This window comes from Phyllobates terribilis, unplaced genomic scaffold, assembly GCF_046119375.1.
Source record: "Phyllobates terribilis strain yellow unplaced genomic scaffold, ASM4611937v1 Scaffold_13__5_contigs__length_258822181, whole genome shotgun sequence".
NCBI lineage: Eukaryota > Metazoa > Chordata > Amphibia > Anura > Dendrobatidae > Phyllobates > Phyllobates terribilis.
The window spans coordinates 182,701,110-182,727,897 of record NW_027362773.1 but is presented as its reverse complement, the minus strand read 5'-3'; the positions used below and the strand labels follow the sequence as shown (position 1 = coordinate 182,727,897).

Genomic DNA, 26,788 nt, shown 5'->3' with positions numbered 1-26,788 from the left:
GTCCATCTATACAGACCTCCATCAGGTTGCAAATTAAAAATAATTTTTGTCTGCATCTAGCTCTGAAAAAATATTTGGCCTTCCAGCAGTGTGTGGGACTTTCTCTATTAGTCCATCTATACTGACCTCCACAAGGTTGCAAATTAAAAATAATTTTTATCTGCATCTAGCTCTGAAAAAATATTTGGCCTTCTAGCAGTGTGTGGGACTTTCTCTATTAGTCCATCTATACTGACCTCCATCAGGTTGCAAATTAAAAATAATTTTTATCTGCATCTACCTCTGAAAAAATATTTGGGCTTCTAGCTGTGTGTGGGACTTGTTGTATTAGTCCATCTATACTGACCTCCATCAGGTTGCAAACTGAATATAATTTTTTTCTGCATCTAGCTCTGAAAAAATATTTGGCCTTCTAGCAGTGTGTTGGACTTTCTCTATTAGTCCATCTATACTGACCTCCATCAGGTTGCAAATTAAAAATAATTTTTATCTGCATCTAGCTCTGAAAAAATATTTGGCCTTCTAGCAGTGTGTGGGACTTTCTCTATTAGTCCATCTATACTGACCTCCATCAGGTTGCAAATTAAAAATAATTTTTATCTGCATCTAGCTCTGAAAAAATATTTGGCCTTCTAGCAGTGTGTGGGACTTTCTCTATTAGTCCATCTATACTGACCTCCATCAGGTTGCAAATTAAAAATAATTTTTATCTGCATCTACCTCTGAAAAAATATTTGGGCTTCTAGCTGTGTGTGGGACTTGTTCTATTAGTCCATCTATACTGACCTCCATCAGGTTGCAAACTGAATATAATTTTTTTCTGCATCTAGCTCTGAAAAAATATTTGGCCTTCTAGCAGTGTGTGGGACTTTCTCTATTAGTCCATCTATACTGACCTCCATCAGGTTGCAAATTAAAATAATTTTTTTTCTGCATCTACCTCTGAAAAAATATTTGGGCTTCTAGCTGTGTGTGGGACTTGTTCTATTAATCCATCTATACAGACCTCCATCAGGTTGCAAACTGAATATAATTTTTTTCTGCATCTAGCTCTGAAAAAATAGTTGGCCTTCTAGCAGTGTGTGGGACTTTCTCTATTAGTCCATCTATACTGACCTCCATCAGGTTGCAAATTAAAAATAATTTTTTTCTGCATCTAGCTCTGAAAAAATATTTGGCCTTCTAGCAGTGTGTGGGACTTTCTCTATTAGTCCATCTATACTGACCTCCATCAGGTTGCAAATTAAAAATAATTTTTATCTGCATCTACCTCTGAAAAAATATTTGGGCTTCTAGCTGTGTGTGGGACTTGTTCTATTAGTCCATCTATACTGACCTCCATCAGGTTGCAAACTGAATATAATTTTTTTCTGCATCTAGCTCTGAAAAAATATTTGGCCTTCTGGTAGTGTGTGGGACTTTCTCTATTAGTCCATCTATACTGACCTCCATCAGGTTGCAAATTAAAAATAATTTTTATCTGCATCTAGCTCTGAAAATATATTTGGCCTTCTAGCAGTGTGTGGGACTTTCTCTATTAGTCCATCTATACTGACCTCCATCAGGTTGCAAATTAAAAATAATTTTTATCTGCATCTACCTCTGAAAAAATATTTGGGCTTCTAGCTGTGTGTGGGACTTGTTCTATTAGTCCATCTATACTGACCTCCATCAGGTTGCAAACTGAAAATAATTTTTTTCTGCATCTAGCTCTGAAAAAATATTTGGCCTTCTAGTAGTGTGTGGGACTTTCTCTATTAGTCCATCTATACTGACCTCCATCAGGTTGCAAATTAAAAATAATTTTTATCTGCATCTAGCTCTGAAAAAATATTTGGCCTTCTAGCAGTGTGTGGGACTTTCTCTATTAGTCCATTTATACTGACCTCCATCAGGTTGAAAATTAAAAATAATTTTTATCTGCATCTACCTCTGAAAAAATATTTGGGCTTCTAGCTGTGTGTGGGACTTGTTCTATTAGTCCATCTATACTGACCTCCATCAGGTTGCAAACTGAATATAATTTTTTTCTGCATCTGGCTCTGAAAAAATATTTGGCCTTCTAGCAGTGTGTGGGACTTTCTCTATTAGTCCATCTATACTGACCTCCATCATGTTGCAAATTAAAAATAATTTTTATCTGCATCTAGCTCTGAAAAAATATTTGGCCTTCTAGCAGTGTGTGGGACTTTCTCTATTAGTCCATCTATACTGACCTCCATCAGGTTGCAAATTAAAAATAATTTTTATCTGCATCTACCTCTGAAAAAATATTTGGGCTTCTAGCTGTGTGTGGGACTTGTTCTATTAGTCCATCTATACTGACCTCCATCAGGTTGCAAACTGAATATAATTTTTTTCTGCATCTAGCTCTGAAAAAATATTTGGCCTACTAGCAGTGTGTGGGACTTTCTCTATTAGTCCATCTATACTGACCTCCATCAGGTTGCAAATTAAAATTAATTTTTATCTGCATCTAGCTCTGAAAAAATATTTGGCCTTCTAGCAGTGTGTGGGACTTTCTCTATTAGTCCATCTATACTGACCTCCACCAGGTTGCAAATTAAAAATAATTTTTATCTGCATCTAGCTCTGAAAAAATATTTGGCCTTCTAGCAGTGTGTGGGACTTTCTCTATTAGTCCATCTATACTGACCTCCATCAGGTTGCAAACTGAATATATTTTTTTTCTGCATCTACCTCTGAAAAAATATTGGGCTTCTAGCTGTGTGTGGGACTTGTTCTAATAATCCATCTATACAGACCTCCATCAGGTTGCAAACTGAATATATTTTTTTTCTGCATCTACCTCTGAAAAAATATTGAGCTTCTAGCTGTGTGTGGGACTTGTTCTATTAATCCATCTATACAGACCTCCATCAGGTTGCAAACTGAATATAATTTTTTTCTGCATCTAGCTCTGAAAAAATATTTGGCCTTCTGGTAGTGTGTGGGACTTTCTCTATTAGTCCATCTATACTGACCTCCATCAGGTTGCAAATTAAAAATAATTTTTATCTGCATCTAGCTCTGAAAATATATTTGGCCTTCTAGCAATGTGTGGGACTTTCTCTATTAGACCATCTATACTGAGCTCCATCAGGTTGCAAATTAAAAATAATTTTTATCTGCATCTACCTCTGAAAAAATATTTGGGCTTCTAGCTGTGTGTGAGACTTGTTCTATTAGTCCATCTATACTGACCTCCATCAGGTTGCAAACTGAAAATAATTTTTTTCTGCATCTAGCTCTGAAAAAATATTTGGCCTTCTAGTAGTGTGTGGGACTTTCTCTATTAGTCCATCTATACTGACCTCCATCAGGTTGCAAATTAAAAATAATTTTTATCTGCATCTAGCTCTGAAAAAATATTTGGCCTTCTAGCAGTGTGTGGTACTTTCTCTATTAGTCCATCTATACTGACCTCCATCAGGTTGAAAATTAAAAATAATTTTTATCTGCATCTACCTCTGAAAAAATATTTGGGCTTCTAGCTGTGTGTGGGTCTTGTTCTATTAGTCCATCTATACTGACCTCCATCAGGTTGCAAACTGAATATAATTTTTTTCTGCATCTAGCTCTGAAAAAATATTTGGCCTTCTAGCAGTGTGTGGGACTTTCTCTATTAGTCCATCTATACTGACCTCCATCAGGTTGCAAATTAAAAATAATTTTTATCTGCATCTAGCTCTGAAAAAATATTTGGCCTTCTAGCAGTGTGTGGGACTTTCTCTATTAGTCCATCTATACTGACCTCCATCAGGCTGCAAATTAAAAATAATTTTTATCTGCATCTACCTCTGAAAAAATATTTGGGCTTCTAGCTGTGTGTGGGACTTGTTCTATTAGTCCATCTATACTGACCTCCATCAGGTTGCAAACTGAATATAATTTTTTTCTGCATCTAGCTCTGAAAAAATATTTGGCCTTCTAGCAGAGTGTGGGACTTTCTCTATTAGTCCATCTATACTGACCTCCATCAGGTTGCAAATTAAAAATAATTTTTATCTGCATCTAGCTCTGAAAAAATATTTGGCCTTCTAGCAGTGTGTGGGACTTTCTCTATTAGTCCATCTATACTGACCTCCACCAGGTTGCAAATTAAAAATAATTTTTATCTGCATCTAGCTCTGAAAAAATATTTGGCCTTCTAGCAGTGTGTGGGACTTTCTCTATTAGTCCATCTATACTGACCTCCATCAGGTTGCAAATTAAAAATAATTTTTATCTGCATCTACCTCTGAAAAAATATTTGGGCTTCTAGCTGTGTGTGGGACTTGTTCTATTAGTCCATCTCTACTGACCTCCATCAGGTTGCAAACTGAATATAATTTTTTTCTGCATCTAGCTCTGAAAAAATATTTGGCCTTCTAGCAGTGTGTGGGACTTTCTCTATTAGTCCATCTATACTGACCTCCATCAGGTTGCAAATTAAAAATAATTTTTTTTCTGCATCTACCTCTGAAAAAATATTGGGCTTCTAGCTGTGTGTGGGACTTGTTCTATTAATCCATCTATACAGACCTCCATCAGGTTGCAAACTGAATATAATTTTTTTCTGCATCTACCTCTGAAAAAATATTTGGGCTTCTAGCTGTGTGTGCGACTTGTTCTATTAGTCCATCTATACTGACCTCCATCAGGTTGCAAACTGAATATAATTTTTTTCTGCATCTAGCTCTGAAAAAATAATAGGCCTTCTAGCAGTGTGTGGGACTTGTTCTGTTAGTCCACCTATACTGACCTCCATCAGGTTGCAAATTCAAAATAATTTTTTGTCTGCATCTAGCTCTGAAAAAATATTTGGCCTTCTAGCAGTGTGTGGGACTTTCTCTATTAGTCCATCTATACTGACCTCCATCAGGTTGCAAACTGAATATATTTTTTTTCTGCATCTACCTCTGAAAAAATATTTGGGCTTCTAGCTGTGTGTGGGACTTGTTCCATTAGTCCATCTATATTGACCTCCATCAGGTTGCAAATCGAATATAATTTTTTTCTCCATATAACCCAGCCAATAGTTTTGGCCTAATACCACAGTTTGGCCACTCAGCTCTGCTCGGTTCCCATCCATTGTTTTTTTGTGCAAACAACTCCAGAGTTGTGAATTAGTTAACCACCAAAATGAGTGGAAAAAGGCCTGCTGCTGGTGGAAAGGGAAATAGGCGTGTTGGGAAGGGGAAAAAAGGTTGTGTCCGTGGGGTAGGTGGTAAAGCAACAGTAACATCTGCAGAAGAAAGACCATCTTCCAGCCAAACTAAAATGTCTACTTCTTTTAGCGGACAATGTGATAAGATCCCTTTCTTACGGCCACGCCAATCGCTACAAATTCCAGATGAGGCACAAAAACAGCAGGTGCTTCAACGGATATCAAGTGCTCCTTTAAGTGGGCTCTCCTCCACATCAACTTCAACATCACAAATACTCCAGTCCTCAAAGGTATCACCCCAATCGCACTTGCTTCCTCACAGCTCCCAAATCTCCAGCTGCCAGTCTGAGTATGAGGTAGAACAGATGGTTGAGTCTGCAGAGCTGTTTACTCATGCTATAGCCTGGGAATCAGAGGTCGACTCCAGCGCTTCTGTGAATACAGACGAGGAAATGATCTGCACTGATGCCCAGAATCTTTATGAGTCAGATCCAGGACCAGACGCAGAAGGTTCTGACCATAATGTAGACCCTCATTCCCAACTGTAACTCCTGTTGGTGGAGACAATGAGGAAGATGATGATGAGACTCAAATACCTGATTGGAGCGACAACTTTAGTTTTTTGTCAGGGCAGGAACAGGTTGGCTCTGAGGACGACGGGTGTGATAACGCACAGGGTGATGATGATGAGGTTGGAGATCCCACTTACTGTCAACCCACAGTCAGCCAAGAGATGAGGTCAGCAGAGGAGGTGGAGGAAGATGCTAGTGACGACGAGGTCAGGTTGCGCCTTCCTGGACAGAGACGTAGTACTGGAAGCACGTCAACAACTGCATCCTCAAACACAACTCTGCCTCTCACCACAATTCGTGGTGGCTCTTCAGGTCGCATGGGTGCTAAGCCTTGCATAGCCTGGGCATTTTTTCAGATCGATAAAGATGACCCAACTCATGTTATCTGTAACATTTGTCAGCAAAAGCTAAGTAGAGGCCAAAAAATACATAGTTTGAGTACTTCATGCATGAACCGGCACATGGACATGAAGCATAAGTTGCAGTGGGAAGCTCAGTGTGCTACAATGCGGCCTAGCCGGCCGGGCCAACCACCGTCTGCCATATCTTGTGCATCCGCGGCCTCTTCATCCTCTGTGACTGGGGGGACAACAGTCACACCTGTTTTGGGGCGCAGACCTGCCACCTCTTTACCCGCAACAGCCAGCGTGATTGGCAGGTCATCATTTTCTTTGGAGGTGGTAACACCAGCTGGTGTTGAGCGCTGTCTGACATCGATAGCACCACCTTTGTATCAAGGCAACCTAACATGTCCGCCTGCATCTTCCTCACAGACCGGCAGTTTGCCGGGGACACCCTTATCAACCCCCTCTAAGCACAATAGCCAGCCCTCGGTCCCTCAGATGTGGACAAGTAAAAGACCATTTCCTCCTAGCCATGAGAAAGCTAAGAGGTTGAATTTCACCATCTGCAAGCTCTTGGCTACAGAAATGCTGCCTTTCCGCCTGGTGGACACAGAGGATTTTCGAGACCTTATGTCCGTCGCAGTGCCCCAGTACCAGATGCCCAGTCGGCACTACTTCTCAAAGAAAGGTGTGCCTGCGCTCCACCAGCATGTCGCACACAACATCACCGCTTCTTTGAGAAACTCTGTGTGTGACAGGGTGCATTTCACCACAGACACTTGGACGAGTAGGCATGGACAGGGGCGTTACATGTCGCTGACTGGGCACTGGGTAAATATGGTGACAGCAGGACAAGGGGCTGCTGTCCAAGTCTTGCCGTCCCGACGAGTTGTGCGTCAATCCTCTCTATGTCAAAGTTCCTCCACTGCTTCTGCCTCCTCAACCTCCTCTCGGTCCTCCACCTGCACCCAAAGCCTGTCTGGTCATGCCACAAGCTTTCTAACTGCGCAGAAGGGATCCTGCACACCTCCTTACTATGCTGGCAGTAGGACTCAACATCATCAGGCGGTTTTTACTTTGAAATGTCTGGGAAATGTGAGTCACACAGCTGAGGAGTTGTGGTCAGCTCTGGAGAACCAATTTCATGAATGGTTGTCTCCACTGGACCTGAAACCAGGGAAGGCCGTGTGCGACAATGCTGCAAACCTGGGTGCGGCCCTTCGCCGGGGCAATGTCACACACGTGCCTTGTATGGCTCACGTGTTGAACCTGGTTGTCCAGCAATTTTTAGCCCACTATCCCAGACTAGATGGCCTTCTGCAGAGGGCACGGTCGCTGTGTGCTCACTTCCGCCGTTCGCATCCCGCAGCTCAGCGACTTACATCTCTACAGAAGTCGTTGGGCCTGCCACTTCACCGGCTAAAATGCGATGTGCCTACCCGGTGGAATTCAACTCTGCACATGTTGCAGCGACTGTGGCAGCACCGACAAGCCCTGGTGCAATACGTTCTGACGTATAGCCTGGGCCAACGTGATCCAGAGGTGGGGCAAATCACGCTGGAGGAGTGGTCTCAGATCAGGGACCTATGCACCCTTCTGCACAGTTTTGAAATGGCGACGAAGATGTTTAGTGCTGACGATGCCATTATCAGCATGACTATTCCGGTGATTTACATGCTGGAGCACATGTTAAACAGAATTCGGAGTCAGGTGGTGGCACAAGAGGAGGTGGAGGAAGTAGAGGAGGAGGAGTTGTATGCGGAAGGGCTAACATCTGCAAGGTCCAGACGGTCGGCAGCACCAAGGCGGCAGGCATGTGAGGGTGGGGGAGATGGTTTTACCAGGGTGCATGGTAGCAGCCAAACTAGTGAGGAAGGTGCAGGAGCCCAGGAAGAAGTGGAGGACGAACTGATGGAAGCCTCATCAGAAGAGGGAGACCTTGATCACATTTCTGTTGTGCGAGGTTGGGGGGAGAGGACAGAGGAAGGAAGCATGATTGTTACCTTGCCACCAACACAACAGGGACTTGGTGCTCCTGGATGCGCAACACACATGAGTGCCTTCTTGCTGCACTACCTGCAATATGACCCTCGAATTGTGAGAATTAGAAATGATCCTGACTACTGGGTTGCCACACTGTTAGATCCCCGGTACAAAAGAAAATTTGCCGAAATTATTCCTGCCATAGAAAGGGATGCACGCATGCAGGAGTATCAGCAGAGACTGTTGCAGAATCTTACATGTGCTTTTCCACAAAACACCAGTGGTGCACGCAGTGACTCTCACAGTTCCAACTTGCCAACCGTGGGACCGTCAAGTGTTCAGCACTCAAACCGTAACAGAACCACAGTATCTGCTGGTAACATCAATTTTGCGGAATCATTTCACCACTTTTTTAGCCCATCCTTTGCAAGGCCACAGGAGACAAGAAGTCTGACACATAGTCAACGCCTAGAGACGATGGTACAGGAGTATCTCCAAGTAAACATTGAAGCCATGACTGTGTCACTGGACCCTTGCTCTTTTTGGGCTTCCAATCTGGATAAATGGCCGGAGATAGCCACTTACGCCTTGGAGATCTTGTCATGCCCCGCAGCCAGCGTTCTGTCTGAACGTGTGTTCAGCGCTGCTGGTGGTGTGCTGACAGATAAGCGCACGCGGCTCTCCACTGATAATGTAGACAGACTCACGTTCATAAAGATGAACAAATCATGGATCCGAAGCGACTTTTCTACCCCTGTGTCATCCTGGGGAGAGTAAAAGCTTGATGATTGGTTAAAATCACCCTACCAACCGTTTTAAGTTTTCAAATTACTAATCATGTTTATCTGTATCTTGGCTGGAAAATAATTTGGGCTTTGTAGCAGTGTGCAGCACTGATTCTATTAGGCCATCTATAATAAGCTCCACCAGATTTAAAATTACTAATCATGTTTATCTGTATCTTGGCTGCAAAATAATTTGGGCTTTGTAGCAGTGTGCAGCACTGATCCTATTAGGCCATCTATACTAAGCTCCACCAGATTTAAAATTAATAATAATTTTTAGCTGCATCTAGCCCGGAAAATAATTTTGGGGCTCCGAGATGCGCAAGACACATAAGTGCCTTCTTGCTGCACTACCTGCAACATGACCCTCATATTGTCAGAATTCAAAGTAATCATGACTACTGGGTTGCCACACTCTTAGATCCCCCAAACTTTTCGATCAACCTTTTCATTTTAATAAAGACCAAAAAAATGGTCATTTTTGAAATTATAAGCATTAGCAGGTTATTAGAAACTGAAATCAAACAGTTTTCAACTCAAAACTTTATTCTAGGTGATGTTACATTTTCACATAGGACCCCTTGTTCGAAAGGAGCTTCTGAACTCTCTCGTCCATTGAATTTGTCAGGTTTTGGATGGTTTCTGCTTCAATTGTTTTGCATGAGGACAGAATACCCTCCCAGAGGTGTTGCTTAGATTTCAACTGCCTCCCGCCATCATAGACACTCCTTTTGATGATGCTCCAGAGGTTCTGTATGGGGTAGAGGTCAGGGGAGCATGGGGGTCACACCATAAGTTTGTCCCCTTTTATACCCATATCAGCCAGAGATGCAGATGTTTTATGTGCAGCATGAGATGGTGCATTATCATGCAAAAAAATGATCTTGCTGTGAAATACACGGTTCTTCTTCTTGAACCATGGCAGGAAGTGCTGTTTGAGAAAATCCACATACATTATGGAGTTCATCTTTAGCGCCTTCAGGGATCCTAAAGGGGCCGACAATCTCTCTCCCCATGATTCCAGCCCAAAACATTACTCCACCTCCTCCTTGTTGGCGCTGTAGCCGTGTTTGCGTGGGGTGTCCATCAACCAGCCATCCTCCACTCCATCCATCTGGACCATCGAGCGCTGCACGGCACTCATCCGTGAACAAATCAGTTTTGAAATCAGTCTTCATGTAATGTTTAGCCCACTGGAGCCGTTTCTGCTTGTGTGAAGTGGATAGAGGAGGTCGACAGGATGGCGTATGCACAGCTGCAAACCTCTGAAGGACCCTGCATCTTGTTGTTCAGGGGACGTTGGAGGCACCAGCAGCTTCAAAAACTTGTCTGCTGCTATGACAAGGCTTTTTTGCCGCTGCTCTTTTAACCTGACGTAATTGCCTGAAAATGTAGGCTGCTTAATAATGTGAGACAGCCTTCTTAAGTAGTCTTGCCTTTCATTGGACACACCTGCCAAACTAATTAGCACAGGTGTCTGCAATTGCTTACAGTGATATAAAGAGCCCTGACACACATCACCATCAATGAGTTTAACTGACAAACAAACAAATTCTTCCCTTATCACTCCTAAACACTTTTTGCATAATAATTTGGAACACAGTGTACATGTGCTTTTCCACAAAACACCAGTGGTTCACGTAGTGAATCTTACAGTTCTAACTTGCCAACCGTGGTCTGTATGGAGTTGTTCAATAAAGGGCCAAAAATTAAGATAACATAGATGGGAGAGGTCTCTATGAATAGGAATTCCTAAGTATTTGATACCCTGTGAGGGCCAGGCAAAGGGAAAGTTGGACTGGATGGAATCCTATATGGATTTGGGGAGGGAGACATCGAGGGCCTCAGACTTCGCTTCATTGATTTTAAAATTTGACCATGTAACAAAGTGATCTATTTCAGCCATAACAGCATGGATGGATATATGTGATTGAGTGATATATACTAGGACATCATCAGCAAATAGAGAGCACTTGTACTCGGTGCCTCCCACCTCAATCCACCTAATATTGGGGTTATGGCGAATTGATGAGAGCAGGTGCTCCGTCACTAGGATGTATAAGAGAGGGGACAGAGGACATCCCTGCCTTGCCCCATTGGTGATTGTGAAAGGTGATGAAAATGTTCTGATGCACCCCCTGGGCCTTGGGACACCCGGAGCCGGACCCTTTTTGGTGGATGCTGGTTTTTGTAGCCTTCGTGGCGGCGACCTGGTTCCGTGGCTCAGGGTGGTCAAACCAGTGGCGGAACTATTTATGTGGTTTTGATGTTTAAATGTCCGACTACGCCACCCGTGGATTGCGGTCAGAGTGAACCGCCGCTGCAGGGCAGACCGCTGAGGCTGGTGTTGTGGGTGCAGCAGAGCGTAGCATAACTCCCCACGGGAGGAGTATAGCCTCAGGGCAGTGTATGCGGAGGATGGGGGTGATGGTGCAGGGCAGCAGCAGTAACGACACGGAGTCAGTGATGCAGTCCAGGGCCTTTACTCACAGTTCTCATTATCCAGACCACGTCTGCAGGTAACGGCTGCCCACGTCGTACTGTGCTCACCAGGTGAGGGGCTCAGACAACTCCCAGATAACTTTGGAGCGCTTCACAGGACCCCCTTTGTGTGTCCTTTGTCTGGCCTTTCTTACCAACCCTTCTGTCCTGCTGCCTCGGGCCTCCTCTTGGTAAACTTGGCGCCAGTTTCCCTGACCATATGTGGTGCCTTCCTAGAGGGTGTAGCGAGGGGCTGCGCCACATAAAATGTCACAGCCTCCGGTTTCTAGCTGAGGGTCATTTCCTGCCTCCACTAATTTCGGGGACCGGTCTCCCCCTTTGGCCTGACCCCTCCACGCAGGTGGATTCGGGTGTGCGGTGGCGACTCACCCGTCCTCACCCCTGGGATCCCTTCATTCCTCGTTCCTGGAGCCTTCTCCGCTCCTCTTCCTTCCTTCTCCCTCTTCCAGGCCTGGGCCTCTGTTACTAGGCCCTCCTCCGGAGCAGAGCTCATGCAGAGCCCCTGCTCCCTGCCACTTCTGCTCAGACTTCTCTGCACTGAACTAAGATGGTGCCCACCTTTTATACTCCCTTCTCAATGCACCCAGGAACTGCTTCCTCCCTGCTCCTGCACTACAGGGTTCCCCTTCCTCAGTGTTCCCTCCCCCCACTCCAGCCAGAGACAGGGACTGTCGTGCCCATCTCAGAGGCATATTGGTCGCCCTGCCCCACGGCAATGTGGTGTAATGCATGCAGGTGTCGGGTCCTGATCCACACTCCATCCTTACCTGAGAGTGAGATATCACACCTCTGGGTGAGGTGCAATACCTCTGTAGCAACCGAGCCCTCAGGGTGCTACAGTTCCATTTATCTTCAGCCTAGGTGACGTACTGTGATACAGGGCCGTGATTTTGGCTATAAAAGGGTCCCCTAGACCCCTACCCCAAGCTTTTTAAGAGAATCATATATGGCGTGCCAGAATACTCTATGGAATGCTTTCTCAGCATCCAACGAGAGTATCTAATTACAAATTTTTAACTGCATCTAGCCCAGGAAATACTTTGTGCCTAGTAGCAGTGTCTGCTAGTCAGCGGATTATCCCGGCTGTTAAGCAAGCTACACCACCTGTAGTTTGGACACTTAATTTTTTCAAAGGAAATGCTTCGGGACCACGGGATACTCAGTGAAGAGCATCAGGAGGCACCCCAAGGCATAGGGGCTGGGACTGGCAGTAGGATGCCTTGCGGTGGACAGCCGAGCTCGATCCTTATAAAAGCTTTTTAACTGCAGCAGCTTTAGTGGACGCTACTGGAGCTGGAATTACGCGGCTGCTGGCATGAGACTTGCCCTCCAATAGATCCTTGTAAATGGATTTAAAGTGTATTCATTCAAATTAGAGAGACAATTTAAATTAAAAAGCTTAGAGCTGCCTCCACTACAGGGGGGCTCGCTCGACCCACCAGCGGACAGGCACCAGTATTGGGAGAGGGGGGCTGGCCGTCAGGGTTCACCGCGGCTCTGGCACAAACCCGGCGACACGGAGGTGGCACGGGCAGGAGCTGACTGAACGTGTCGGCTTCTCACTTTTTGGATTTTAGAAGGGCATGACATGCCTATATTTGTGTCTCCCCCTCCTTTTACTCCTCCACCTCTTTTCTTTTCGCATGACTATATGTACTTGTCACTTTTCCATGTGTTAGTTGTCTCTTCTGAGCAGTTTGTCAGCTTTTGGACACCTTTGAAGGTGTTTTCTATGTGTTTCTATGTGCTTTTGTTTGCCTGCCATTGGTTTTAACGGTGTTCGAAGGTGTTCGACGAACAGTTCGGCGAACACACGGGTGTTCGACGAACCCAACCAAACTCGAACACTACGGGGGTGGCTCAACACTATTTAGCACACCATGAAAAATCTTTAGTGACTTCTGGATGAGCCGAAGTTTTGCAATTTCTTTTTTTCTCACCCTTTTTCCAGCTGATAGAACCAGCACGCTAATTATTAGCCAGATTTCATCAACATTTTAAAACTGTCCTTGTTGTGATATCATGGAACTTTAAGCACACTTGTGGAATAAAAAGGGAGGAGATATTAATTTACAAATGTGTGTTAGATATACATTTGCGGGACAGCTTTAGAACCAGTTTTCATCATAATGCATGAATTCCCAGGTTCCACTGAGATTAGAACTCAGATCACTGGATTAAGAGTGAATTTCTCACATTTCCACTATTTACACATGCTCTTTTACTGTTTTCAAAAGAAAATCCAGCCAGCTTCATTCGTCATATGGTTCCATGGTGTAATGGTTAGCACTCTGGACTCTGAATCCAGCTATCTGAGTTCAAATCTCAGTGGAACCTGAGAAATTCTTTGTGCATAATGGTTTTATCTTTTCTGCTCACACTCAATTTGCCAATGCACATGGTTTAACATAAAAAGAGAAAGTTAAAATCCACATGGCAAAAAGATCTATCTATCAAGAAAGTTTAACTCAAAAGTTAAACTTGACTTCATGAAGCAAAACTCATATCATCTATGTCACACCAAGCAATCGTACTCTATGACTTGTGCCAATGTTCGCATGACACTTTTTCCAGGTGGTTGAAACTGACCAGGATTTCAAGCCGAAACGGCCTCAAGAAACGACAGCGATTCTTTTCCTGAATCACCCTTTTTAGTGTTTTCCAGCATTTTTGTAAACATAGTTTGGTGATGTTTTTCTAAGTATTGTTTTGGGCATCAAATGAGTTTGTTTAAGTTTCTTTTTTGCTCGCAAAATGCTGTGAACGTCACTCAGGAACCTTCTAGGGGTCTTTCTAACCTACTCATTGACTTGTATAGCAAGTATAAAGCAAGCAAAATATACTTGAAAAATGATATGCTCACTTCTGTTAACCGCTTGGCGTTTTGGGTAACTTAATGAGGTTAAAAGACGCTCAATACCTGATCATATGAACAGCAAGTCTTTTTGCATGGAAATGAATCTGTTCAAACTATTGAGCATTTTCAAAGCCTTTTTCAGGAGGTGTTTGGAACAAAGTCACTCTAAATCCGCCTTATGAATTTTAATAAACCTTGAACTGTAAAAGGTTCCATTTGATGATACATTTAAATCAGATTTTTACATTTCAGTGAGGCCTGGAATTTTGTTTCCAAATGAAATCTTCCATTTTCTGAAATGTCTTCCAGAAGGATAATCACTGATATTGATCATGGTGCTATAAAAAAAGGTGTGAAACTCCTAAGAATGAAACAGCGTCTGAGTAGTTGTGGCCGAGTGGTTAAGGCGATGGACTAGAAATCCATTGGGGTCTTACCGCATAGGTTCAAATCCTGCCAACTACATTTAACTTCATGTAACATTTTGACAAATTATCTAAGTAGATCAATTTCCACATTCCCAAGTCTATTCCCCACTAAAATGGTCTGTAATCTATGGATTGTATTTGTAGAACCAGCTTAACAGCATCTGTAGATCTTCTTTTGATTAGTCAGCCGGGTGAGATGTCACTTGTGCATCACACCACCAATCAAACAAAGCTCAGAGGGTGCCATCAGGTATGTGGTGCAAATCCTCCTTTTTTCCAGTGAACACAGACCACTGCCGTGGCTGATGGACTGGGATATGAACTTTGATTTGCCCCAACTCTACTTGAATTATCTTTCCGATGGAACCTTTTAGCACACCATGAAAAATCTTTAGTGACTTCTGGATGAGCAGAAGTTTTGCAATTTCTTTTTTTCTCACCCTTTTTCCAGCTGATAGATCCAGCACGCTAATTATTAGCTAGATTTCATCAACATTTTAAAACTGTCCTTGTTGTGATATCATGGAACTTTAATCACACTTGTGGAATAAAAAGGGAGGAGATATTAATTTACCAATGTGTGTTAGATATACATTTGCGGAACAGCTTTAGAACCAGTTTTCATCATAATGCATGAATTCCCAGGTTCCACTGAGATTAGAACTCAGATCACTGGATTAAGAGTGAATTTCTCACATTTCCAATATTTACACATGCTCTTTTACTGTTTTCAAAAGAAATTCCAGCCAGCTTCATTGGTCATGTGGTTCCATGGTGTAATGGTTAGCACTCTGGACTCTGAATCCAGCAATCTGAGTTCAAATCTCAGTGGAACCTGAGAAATTCTTTGTGCATAGCAGTTTTATCTTTTCTGCTCACACTCAATTTGCCAATGTACATGGTTTAACATAAAAAGAGAAAGTTAAAATCCACATGGCAGAAAGATCTATCTATCAAGAAAGTTTAACTCAAAAGTTAAACTTGACTTCATGAAGCAAAACTCATATAATCTATGTCACACCAAGCAATCGTACTCTATGACTTGTGCCAATGTTCGCATGACACTTTTTCCAGGTGGTTGAAACTGACCAGGATTTCAAGCCGAAACGGCCTCAAGAAACAACAGCGATTCTTTTCCTGAATCACCCTTTTTAGTGTTTTCCAGCATTTTTGTAAACATAGATTGGTGATGTTTTTCTAAGTATTGTTTTGGGCATCAAATGAGTTTGTTTAAGTTTCTTTTTTGCTCGCAAAATGCTGTGAACATCACTCAGGAACCTTCCAGGGGTCTTTCTAACCTACTCATTGACTTGTATAGCAAGTCTAAAGCAAGCAAAATATACCTGAAAAATGATATGCTCACTTCTGTTAACCGCTTGGCGTTTTGGGAAACTTAATGAGGTTAAAATACGCTCAATACCTGATCATATGAACAGCAAGTCTTTTTGCATGGAAGTGAATCTGTTCAAACTATTGAGCATTTTCAAAGCCCTTTTCAGGAGGTGTTTGGAACAAAGTCACTCGAATTCCGCCTTATGAATTTTAATAAACCTTGAACTGTAAAAGGTTCCAATTGATGATACCTTTAAATCAGATTTTTACATTTCAGTGAGGCCTGGAATTTTGTTTCCAATTGAAATCTTCCATTTTCTGAAATGTCTTCCAGAAGGATAATCACTGATATTGATCATGGTGCTCTAAGAAAAGGTGTGAAACTCATAAGGGTGAAACAGCATCCGAGTAGTTGTGGCCGAGTGGTTAAGGCGATGGACTAGAAATCCATTGGGGTCTCCCTGCATCGGTTCAAATCCTGCCAACTACGTTTAACTTCATGTAACATTTTGACGAATTGTCTGAGTAGATCAATGTCCACATTCCCAAGTCTATCCCCCACAGAAATGTTCTGTAATCTTTGGATTGTATTTGTAGAACCAGCTTAACAGCATCTGTAGATCTTCTTTTGATTAGTCAGCCTGGTGAGATGTCACTTGTGCATCACACCACCAATCAAACAAAGCTCAGAGGGTGCCATCAGGTATGTGGTGCAAATCCTCCTTTTTTCCAGCGAACACAGATCACTGCCGTGACTGATGGACTGGGATATGAACTTTGATTTGCACCAACTCTACTTGAATTATCTTTCCGATGGAACCTTTTAGCACACCATGAAAAATCTTTAGTGACTTCTGGATGAGCAGAAGTTTTGCAATTTCTTTTTTTCTCACCCTTTTTCCAGCTAATAGATCCAGCACGCTAATTATTAGCCAGATTTCATCAACATTTTAAATCTGTCCTTGTTGTGATATCATGGAACTTTAAGCACACTTGTGGAATAAAAAGGGAGGAGATATTAATTTACCAATGTGTATTAGATATACATTTGCAGAAAAGCTTTAGAACCAGTTTTCATCATAATGCATGAACTTCCCAGTTTCCACTAATATTAGAACTAGTGTTGAGCGAACATGCTCGACACTGCTCGGTACTCGCCCGAGCATCACGCTACTCAGGATGTTCGGCGAGCACCGAGCATTTCTGGGTTTCTCGGGCGGGAGCTCGGGTCTCCGCCCTGCATGTTTGGCGCTCTTTACAGAGCCAATGAACATGCAGGTATTGCCAGTCATTCACTGTAATGCCGCAGCCATGTTGTTTGTGGGCATTACAGTCATTGGCTTGCCACACAGCGTCACCTCGAGTATTTAAAACCGGGTGCCGCCATCTTGGACACAGTCGCTCCGGATCAGACAGTGTAGGGACAGCGCTTCTGATTTAGGGAGAGATATATCCTGCAAAATAGTTAGTGTAGGGTCTGTAAACGCTGCCAGATCAAACAGTCCTTCTCAGGACTAATATCCATCCCAGGTATATCAGGCAGGCAGGCAGGCAAGCTGTATAGGAGACGCAGTGGTTATACCAGCAAACGCTACATTACAGTCCTGTGTGCTGCTCCTGTTGCTGAAATTGCTGGACTTAGCTCCAGGTCCCGGGGGCCAGGAAAAATCCTTTTTTTTAATCTAAATCCTCTTTTTTTTTTCCTCATACACAATGTACAAATACCCATCTTATTAACCTTTTGGTGTCCCCCCCCCCCAAAAAAAAAAAAAGTATGCCTCTGATTTTTCAGACACAAATATATCTGTTGAAAATAGTCTGGTGTAGGCCCGAGAAATAGAAGTGTGGTTTTGCAGTTCTATGGGCCATTTGTATCTAAAAAAAACAGTTTGAGTGTGTCGCTCAATGTTCAGCCGCAAATATATATATTTAAAAAAGTCTGGTATACACCAGTAAATTATTACTGTGGTTTTGATGTGCCACGGTAAAACATCTCTATTATCCTGTTTTTGGCATTTTTTGCTGTATAAAAATAATAATAGTGTCTCCCTGATTTTTCAGACACAAATATATCTGTTGAAAATAGTCTGGTGTAGGCCCGAGAAATACAATTGTGGTTTTGCAGTTCCAAGGTACAAACCTCTGTATTATCCACTTTTGGGCCATTTGTATCTAAAAAAACAGTTTGAGTGTGTCGCTCACTGTTCAGCCGCAAATATCTCTATTTAAAAAAGCGTGGTATACCCCAGTAAACAATAACTGTGGTTTTTCCATCCCACGGTGAAAAATCTCTATTATTCAGGTTTTGGTAGTTTTTTCCGTAAAGAAAAACAGTAGTGTCTCCTGACTGTTGTGACACAAAAATATATCTGTTGAAAATAGTCTTGTGTAGGCCCGACATCCCAGTGTGGTTTCGCAGTTCCACCGGTAAAATCGCTGTACTATCCAGTTTTGGGCCTTTGGTATCTAAAAAAAAAGCAGTTTGAGTGTGTCGCTCACTGTTCAGCCGCAAATATCTCTATTTAAAAAAGTGTGGTATACCCCAGTAAACAATAACTGTGGTTTTCCTCTTCCACGGTTCTAATCTACTCTTTGTTACCCTTTTTCCATTGATAGTGCAAGTGTAAGCTATTTTACTTCATTTACAATGGGCAAGGCACGTGGCAAGGGACGTGGAAGTGGACGTTCTGGTGATTGTTCGTGCAGAAGATGGGGCCGTGGCCAAGGTGAAAATGTGCCACAACCAACAGCCACATCTTCTCGCTCCCACTTCTTGACCGAATTACTAGGGAAGCACAGAACAACACCAGTATTGAGAACTGATCAGTGTGAATAGGTTATTAATTGGATAACAGACAATACTTCCAGTTACCTGGGCACCACCACCTCCGGTCTGTCTTCCACACGGTCAACTCTTAGTAGCCGTGAGTCTCGACCGCATACTCCTCCTCACCCTGATGCTCCTTCCTCCCAGCATGCCGAGTGTCGTCAAACAGCAAGTGATCCCACACTTGGACACTCTGAAGCGCTGTTCACTGGTCCATTTCCATATTTGGGCCCCTCGCCTGATACGCTTGAAGTAGTCGAAGAGGAGATCCCATGTTGTGATGCCCAAATATTTGAACAGCCACGGCCACAGGAAGTCGACGTTGGCAATCTGTCACAAGAGGTGGACGATGACGAGACACAATTGCCAGGAAGTGAGGAGGAGGATCGTGGTGCGCAAGTGGAAGAGGAGGAGGTGGTGGATGATCTAGTAACTGACCCAACGTGGAAGGAGGACATGCAGAGTGAGGCCAGCAGCACACAGGGGGAGGGAGGCAGAGTACCCCAACAGGCAGGAAGAAGCAGTGTGGTGGCCGCAGACAGAAGGCAGGCAACCGTTCCCCGTAACACCAACACGAGGGGCGTAGCCAGTACAAGCGGTAGGTCTTCCAGAGTCTGGGATTTTTTTAAAGACTCTGCTGATAACCCCAAAACGGCCATATGTTCCACCTGCCATGCCAGCATCAGCAGGGGTGACAAAACTACCAGCCTGACCACCACCAGCATGATCAGGCACATGACAGCAAAGCACCCGACTTTGTGGGGCAAAACCCAGGGTCCACGACCAGTGTCAGCGGGTGTCACCACTGCTTCTTCCACTGTTGTGCGTGCAATAGAACCCCTTGTTGTGTGTGCAAGGCAATCCCCTGTCCATACTGCATGTAAAGATGCCCACTCCTCTCAGTCTTCACTTGTTATGGCAGTTTCTCAAGAAACAGCATCAACGTCCACGTCCACGTCCCACCGCAGTGTTCAATTGTCCATATCCCAGGCCTTTGAACGAAAGCGGAAATTCGCAGCTAACGCCCCACAGGCCACAGTCCTAGATTCGCACATTTCACGACTGCTTGCATTGGAAATGCTGCCTTTTAGGCTGGTGGAGACGGAATCCTTCCGCAATCTTATGGCGGTGGCCGTCCCTCGGTACTCGGTCCCCAGTCGACACTATTTTGCCAGGTGTGCCATCCCCGCACTACACAAGCACGTGTCCCAAAGCATCTGCCGTTTCCTCAACAACGCAGTTACTGGGAGAGTCCACCTGACAACGGACACTTGGACAAGTGCTTGTGGCCAGGGAAGGTACATCTCTCTGATGGAACACTGGGTAAACATAGTGGAAGCCGGGACCCAGTCGGACCTTGGGACGGAACACATCCTCCCCACACCGAGGATTGTGGGCCCTATGTCAGTCAGAGTTGCCCCCACAGTGTACAGCTCCTGCGCATCCTCCTTCTCCTCCTCCTCCTCATTTTCAGCCTCCATCTCAGATATCACCACGTCAGTTACAAGCTGGAAGCATTGCAGTACTGCCTTCACCAAGCGGCAACAGGCTGTGCTGAAACTCATAAGCTTAGGTGATAAACCTCACACTGCTTATGAGTAGTGTTGAGCCACCCCCGTAGTGTTCGAGTTCGGTTCGGTTCGTCGAACACCCGTGTGTTCGCCGAACTGTTCGTCGAACTGTTCGTCGAACACCTTCGAACACCATTAAAACCAATGGCAGGCAAACAAAAACACATAGAAACACATAGAAAACACCTTCAAAGGTGTCCAAAAGCTGACAAACTGCTCAGAAGACACAACTAACACATGGAAAAGTGACAAGTACATATAGTCATGCGAAAATAAAAGAGGTGGAGGAGTAAAAGGAGGGGGAGACACAGATATAGGCATGTCATGCCCTTCTAAAATCCAAAAAGTGAGAAGCCGACACGGAGAGTCCGCTCCTGCCCGTGCCACCTCCGTGTCGCCGGGTTTGTGCCAGAGCCGCGGTGAACCCTGATGGCCAGCCCCCCTCTCCCAATACTGGTGCCTGTCCGCTGGTGGGTCGAGCGAGCCCCCCTGTGGTGGAGGCAGCTCTAAGCTTTTTAATTTAAATTGTCTCTCTAATTTGAATGAATACACTTTAAATCCATTTACAAGGATCTATTGGAGGGCAAGTCTCATGCCAGCAGCCGCGTAATTCCAGCTCCAGTAGCGTCCACTAAAGCTGCTGCAGTTAAAAAGCTTTTATAAGGATCGAGCTCGGCTGTCCACCGCAAGGCATCCTACTGCCAGTCCCAGCCCCTATGCCTTGGGGTGCCTCCTGATGCTCTTCACTGAGTATTCCATGGTCCCGAAGCATTTCCTTTGAAAAAATTAAGTGTCTAAACTACAGGTGGTGTAGCTTGCTTAACAGCCGGGATAATCCGCTGACTAGCAGACACTGCTACTAGGCACAAAGTATTTCCTGGGCTAGATGCAGTTAAAAATTTGTAATTAGATACTCTCGTTGGATGCTGAGAAAGCATTCCATAGAGTCTCCTGGCACACCATATATGATTCTCTTAAAAAGCTTGGGGTAGGGGTCTAGGGGACCCTTTTATAGCCAAAATCACGGCCCTGTATCGCAATACGTCACCTAGGCTGAAGATAAATGGAACTGTAGCACCCTGAGGGCTCGGTTGCTACAGGCGTATTGCACCTCACCCAGAGGTGTGATATCTCACTCTCAGGTAAGGATGGAGTGTGGATCAGGACCCGACACCTGCATGCATTACACCACATTGCCGTGGGGCAGGGCGACCAATATGCCCCTGAGATGGGCACGACAGTCCCTGTCCCTGGCTGGAGTGGGGGGAGGGAACACTGAGGAAGGGGAACCCTGTAGTGCAGGAGCAGGGAGGAAGCAGTTCCTGGGTGCATTGAGAAGGGAGTATAAAAGGTGGGCACCATCTTAGTTCAGTGCAGAGAAGTCTGAGCAGAAGTGGCAGGGAGCAGGGGCTCTGCATGAGCTCTGCTCCGGAGGCGGGCCTAGTAACAGAGGCCCAGGCCTGGAAGAGGGAGAAGGAAGGAAGAGGAGCGGAGAAGGCTCCAGGAACGAGGAATGAAGGGATCCCAGGGGTGCGGACGGGCGAGTCGCCACCGCACGCCCGAATCCACCTGCGTGGAGGGGTCAGGCCAAAGGGGGAGACCGGTCCCCGAACTAGTGGAGGCAGGAAATGACCCTCAGCTAGAAACCGGAGGCTCTGACATTTTATGTGGCGCAGCCCCTCGCTACACCCGCTAGGAAGGCACCACATAGGGTCAGGGAAACTGGCGCCAAGTTTACCAAGAGGAGGCCCGAGGCAGCCGGACAGAAGTGTTGGTAAGAAAGGCCAGACAAAGGACACACAAAGGGGTCCTGTGAAGTGCGACAAAGTTATCTGGGAGTTGTCTGAGCCCCTCACCTGGTGAGCACAGTACGACGTGGGCAGCCGTTACCTGCAGACGTGGTCTGGATAATAAGAACTGTGAGTAAAGGCCCTGGACTGCATCACTGACTCCGTGTCATTACTGCTGCTGCCCTGCACCATCACCCCCATCCTCCGCATACACTGCCCTGAGGCTATACTCCTCCCGTGGGGAGTTATGCTACGCTCTGCTGCACCCACAACACCAGCCTCAGCGGTCTGCCCTGTAGCGGCGGTTCACTCTGACCGCAATCCACGGGTGGCGTAGTCGGACATTTAAACATCAAAACCACATAAATAGTTCCGCCACTGGTTTGACCGCCCTGAGCCACGGAACCGGGTCGCCGCCACGAAGACTACAACCACCAGCATCCACCAAAAAGGGTCCGGCTCCGGGTGTCCCAAGGCCCAGGGGGTGCGTCAGAACATTTTCATCACCTTTCACAATCACCAATGGGACAAGGCAGGGATGTCCTCTGTCCCCTCTCTTATACATCCTAGTGACGGAGCACCTGCTCTCATCAATTCGCCATAACCCCAATATTAGGTGGATTGAGGTGGGAGGCACCGAGTACAAGTGCTCTCTATTTGCTGATGATGTCCTAGTATATATCACTCAATCACATATATCCATCCATGCTGTTATGGCTGAAATAGATCACTTTGTTACATGGTCAAATTTTAAAATCAATGCAGCGAAGTCTGAGGCCCTCGATGTCTCCCTCCCCAAATCCATATAGGATTCCATCCAGTCCAACTTTCCCTTTGCCTGGCCCTCACAGGGTATCAAATACTTAGGAAATCCTATTCATAGAGACCTCTCCCATCTATGTTATCTTAATTTTGGGCCCTTTATTGAACAACTCCATACAGACCACGGTTGGCAAGTTAGAACTGTAAGATTCACTACGTGAACCGCTGGTGTTTTGTGGAATAGCACATGTACACTGCGTTCCAAATTATTATGCAAAAAGTGTTTAGGAGTGATAAGGGAAGAATTTGTTTGTTTGTCAGTTAAACTCATTGATGGTGATGTGTGTCAGGGCTCTTTATATCACTGTAAGCAATTGCAGACACCTGTGCTAATTAGTTTGGCAGGTGTGTCCAATGAAAGGCAAGACTACTTAAGAAGGCTCTCTCACATTATTAAGCAGCCAACATTTTCTTCCAAAATGGGAAAGAAAAAGGATGTGTCGGCTGCTGAGAAGCAACAAATTGTGGAGTGTTTAGGTCAAGGCATGACTACAATCAACATTGTGCGATGATCAGGATGAAGTGTCTTGGCAATCAAGAAGTATGTAGCTGATTCACAGTACACACGTGTGCGTGCTGATAAGGGCAAATTGAGGACTCTTTCCTACAGGCAATTACGTCAGGTTGAAAGAGCAGCGGCAAAAAAGCCTTGTCATAGCAGCAGACAAGTTTTTGAAGCTGCTTGTGCCTCCAACGTCCCCCGAAAAACAAGATGCAGGGTCCTTCAGAGGTTTGCAGCTGTGCATACGCCATCCTGTCGACCTCCTCTATCCACTTCACACAAGCAGAAACGGCTCCAGTGGGCCAAACATTACATGAAGACTGATTTCAAAACTGTTTTGTTCACGGATGAGTGCCGTGCAGCGCTCGATGGTCCAGATGGATGGAGTGGAGGATGGCTGGTTGATGGACACCCCACGCAAACACGGCTACAGCGCCAACAAGGAGGAGGTGGAGTAATGTTTTGGGCTGGAATCATGGGGAGAGAGATTGTTGGCCCCTTTAGGATCCCTGAAGGCGCTAAAGATGAACTCCATAATGTATGTGGATTTTCTCAAACAGCACTTCCTGCCATGGTTCAAGAAGAAGAACCGTGTATTTCACAGCAAGATCATTTTTCTGCATGATAATGCACCATCTCATGCTGCACATAAAAGATCTGCATCTCTGGCTGATATGGGCATAAAAGGGGACAAACTTATGGTGTGACCCCCATGCTCCCCTGACCTCTACCCCATTCAGAACCTTTGGAGCATCATTAAAAGGAGTGTCTATGATGGCGGGAGGCAGTTCACATCTAAGCAACAGCTCTGGGAGGGTATTCTGTCCTCATGCAAAACAATTGAAGCAGAAACCATCCAAAACCTGACAAATTCAGTGGACGAGAGAGTTCAGAAGCTCCTTTCGAACAAGGGGTCCTATGTGAAAATGTAACATCACCTAGAATAAAGTTTTGAGTTGAAAACTGTTTGATTTCAGTTTCTAACAACCTGCTAATGCTTATAATTTCAAAAATGACCATATTTTTGGTCTTTATTAAAATGAAAAGGTTGATCAAAAAGTTTGGGGGATCTAAGAGTGTGGCAACCCAGTAGTCATGATTACTTCGAATTCTGACAATATGAGGGTCATGCTGCAGGTAGTGCAGCAAGAAGGCACTTATGTGTCTTGCGCATCTCGGAGCCCCAAAATTATTTTCCGGGCTAGATGCAGCTAAAAATTATTTTTAATTTTAAATCTGGTGGAGCTTATTATAGATGGCCTAATAGGATCAGTGCTGCACACTGCTACAAAGCCCAAATTATTTTCCAGTCAAGATACAGATAAACATGATTAGTAATTTGAAAGCTTAAAATGTTTGGTAGGGTGATTTTAACCAATCATCAAGCTTTTACTCTCCCCAGGATGACACAGGGGTAGAAAAGTCGTTTCGGATCCATGATTTGTTCATCTTTATGAACGTGAGTCTGTCTACATTATCAGTGGAGAGCCGCGTGCGCTTATCTGTCAGCACACCACCAGCAGCGCTGAACACACATTCAGACAGAACGCTGGCTGCGGGGCATGACAAGATCTCCAAGGCGTAAGTGGCTAGCTCCGGCCATTTATCCAGATTGGAAGCCCAAAAAGAGCAAGGGTCCAGTGACACAGTCGTGGCTTCAATGTTTACTTGGAGATACTCCTGTACCATCGTCTCTAGGCGTTGACTATGTGTCAGACTTCTTGTCTCCTGTGGCCTTGCAAAGGATGGGCTAAAAAAGTGGTGAAATGATTCCGCAAAATTGATGTTACCAGCAGATACTGTGGTTCTGTTACGGTTTGAGTGCTGAACACTTGACGGTCCCACGGTTGGCAAGTTGGAACTGTGAGATTCACTACGTGCACCACTGGTATTTTGTGGAAAAGCACATGTAAGATTCTGCAACAGTCTCTGCTGATACTCCTGCATGCGTGCATCCCTTTCTATGGCAGGAATAATTTCTGCAAATTTACTTTTGTACCGGGGATCTAACAGTGTGGCAACCCAGTAGTCAGGATTATTTCTAATTCTCACAATTCGAGGGTCATGTTGCAGGTAGTGCAGCAAGAAGGCACTCATGTGTGTTGCGCATCCTGGAGCACCAAGTCCCTGTTGTGTTGGTGGCGAGGTAACAATCATGCTTCCTTCCTCTGTCCTCTCCCCCCAACCTCGCACAACAGAAATGTGATCAAGGTCTCCCTCATCTGATGAGTCTTCCATCAGTTCGTCCTCCACTTCTTCCTGGGCTCCTGCACCTTCCTCACTAGTTTGGCTGCTACCATGCGCCCTGGTAAAACCATCTCCCCCACCCTCACATGCCTGCTGCCTTGGTGCTGCCGACCTTCTGGACCTTGCAGATGTTAGCCCTTCCGCATACAACTCCTCCTCCTCTACTTCCTCCACCTCCTCTTGTGCCACCACCTGACTCCGAATTCTGTTTAACATGTGCTCCAGCATGTAAATCACCGGAATAGTCATGCTGATAATGGCATCGTCAGCACTAAACATCTTCGTCGCCATTTCAAAACTGTGCAGAAGGATGCATAGGTCCCTGATCTGAGACCACTCCTCCAGCGTGATTTGCCCCACCTCTGAATCTCGTTGGCCCAGGCTATACGTCAGAACGTATTGCACCAGGGCTTGTCGGTGCTGCCACAGTCGCTGCAACATGTGCAGAGTTGAATTCCACCGGGTAGGCACATCGCATTTTAGCCGGTGAAGTGGCAGGCCCAACGACTTCTGTAGAGATGTAAGTCGCTGAGCTGCGGGATGCGAACGGCGGAAGTGAGCACACAGCGACCGTGCCCTCTGCAGAAGGCCATCTAGTCTGGGATAGTGGGCTAAAAATTGCTGGACAACCAGGTTCAACACGTGAGCCATACAAGGCACGTGTGTGACATTGCCCCGGCGAAGGACCGCACCCAGGTTTGCAGCATTGTCGCACACGGCCTTCCCTGGTTTCAGGTCCAGTGGAGACAACCATTCATGAAATTGGTTCTCCAGAGCTGACCACAACTCCTCAGCTGTGTGACTCACATTTCCCAGACATTTCAATGTAAAAACCGCCTGATGACGTTGAGCCCTACTGCCAGCATAGTAAGGAGGTGTGCAGGATCCCTTCTGCGCAGTTAGAAAGCTTGTGGCATGACCAGACAGGCTTTGGGTGCAGGTGGAAGACCGAGAGGAGGTTGAGGAGGCAGAAGCAGTGGAGGAACTTTGACATAAAGAGGATTGACGCACAACTCGTGGGGACGGCAAGACTTGGACAGCAGCCCCTTGTCCTGCTGTCACCATAGTTACCCAGTG

General features: G+C 45.1%; 4 non-coding genes across 4 annotated transcripts; all 4 read left to right on the top strand.

The window, feature by feature from the left end:
- Positions 1 to 13,600: 13,600 nt before the first annotated feature.
- Positions 13,601 to 13,672, top strand: TRNAQ-CUG (transfer RNA glutamine (anticodon CUG)). The gene has a single exon. It is a non-coding gene; the product is annotated as a tRNA-Gln (tRNA).
- Positions 13,673 to 14,575: 903 nt separating this feature from the next.
- TRNAS-AGA (transfer RNA serine (anticodon AGA)) lies at positions 14,576 to 14,657 on the top strand. The gene has a single exon. It is a non-coding gene; the product is annotated as a tRNA-Ser (tRNA).
- A 728-nt stretch (positions 14,658 to 15,385) lies between these two features.
- On the top strand, positions 15,386 to 15,457 carry TRNAQ-CUG (transfer RNA glutamine (anticodon CUG)). The gene has a single exon. It is a non-coding gene; the product is annotated as a tRNA-Gln (tRNA).
- A 903-nt stretch (positions 15,458 to 16,360) lies between these two features.
- On the top strand, positions 16,361 to 16,442 carry TRNAS-AGA (transfer RNA serine (anticodon AGA)). The gene has a single exon. It is a non-coding gene; the product is annotated as a tRNA-Ser (tRNA).
- Positions 16,443 to 26,788: the final 10,346 nt, after the last annotated feature.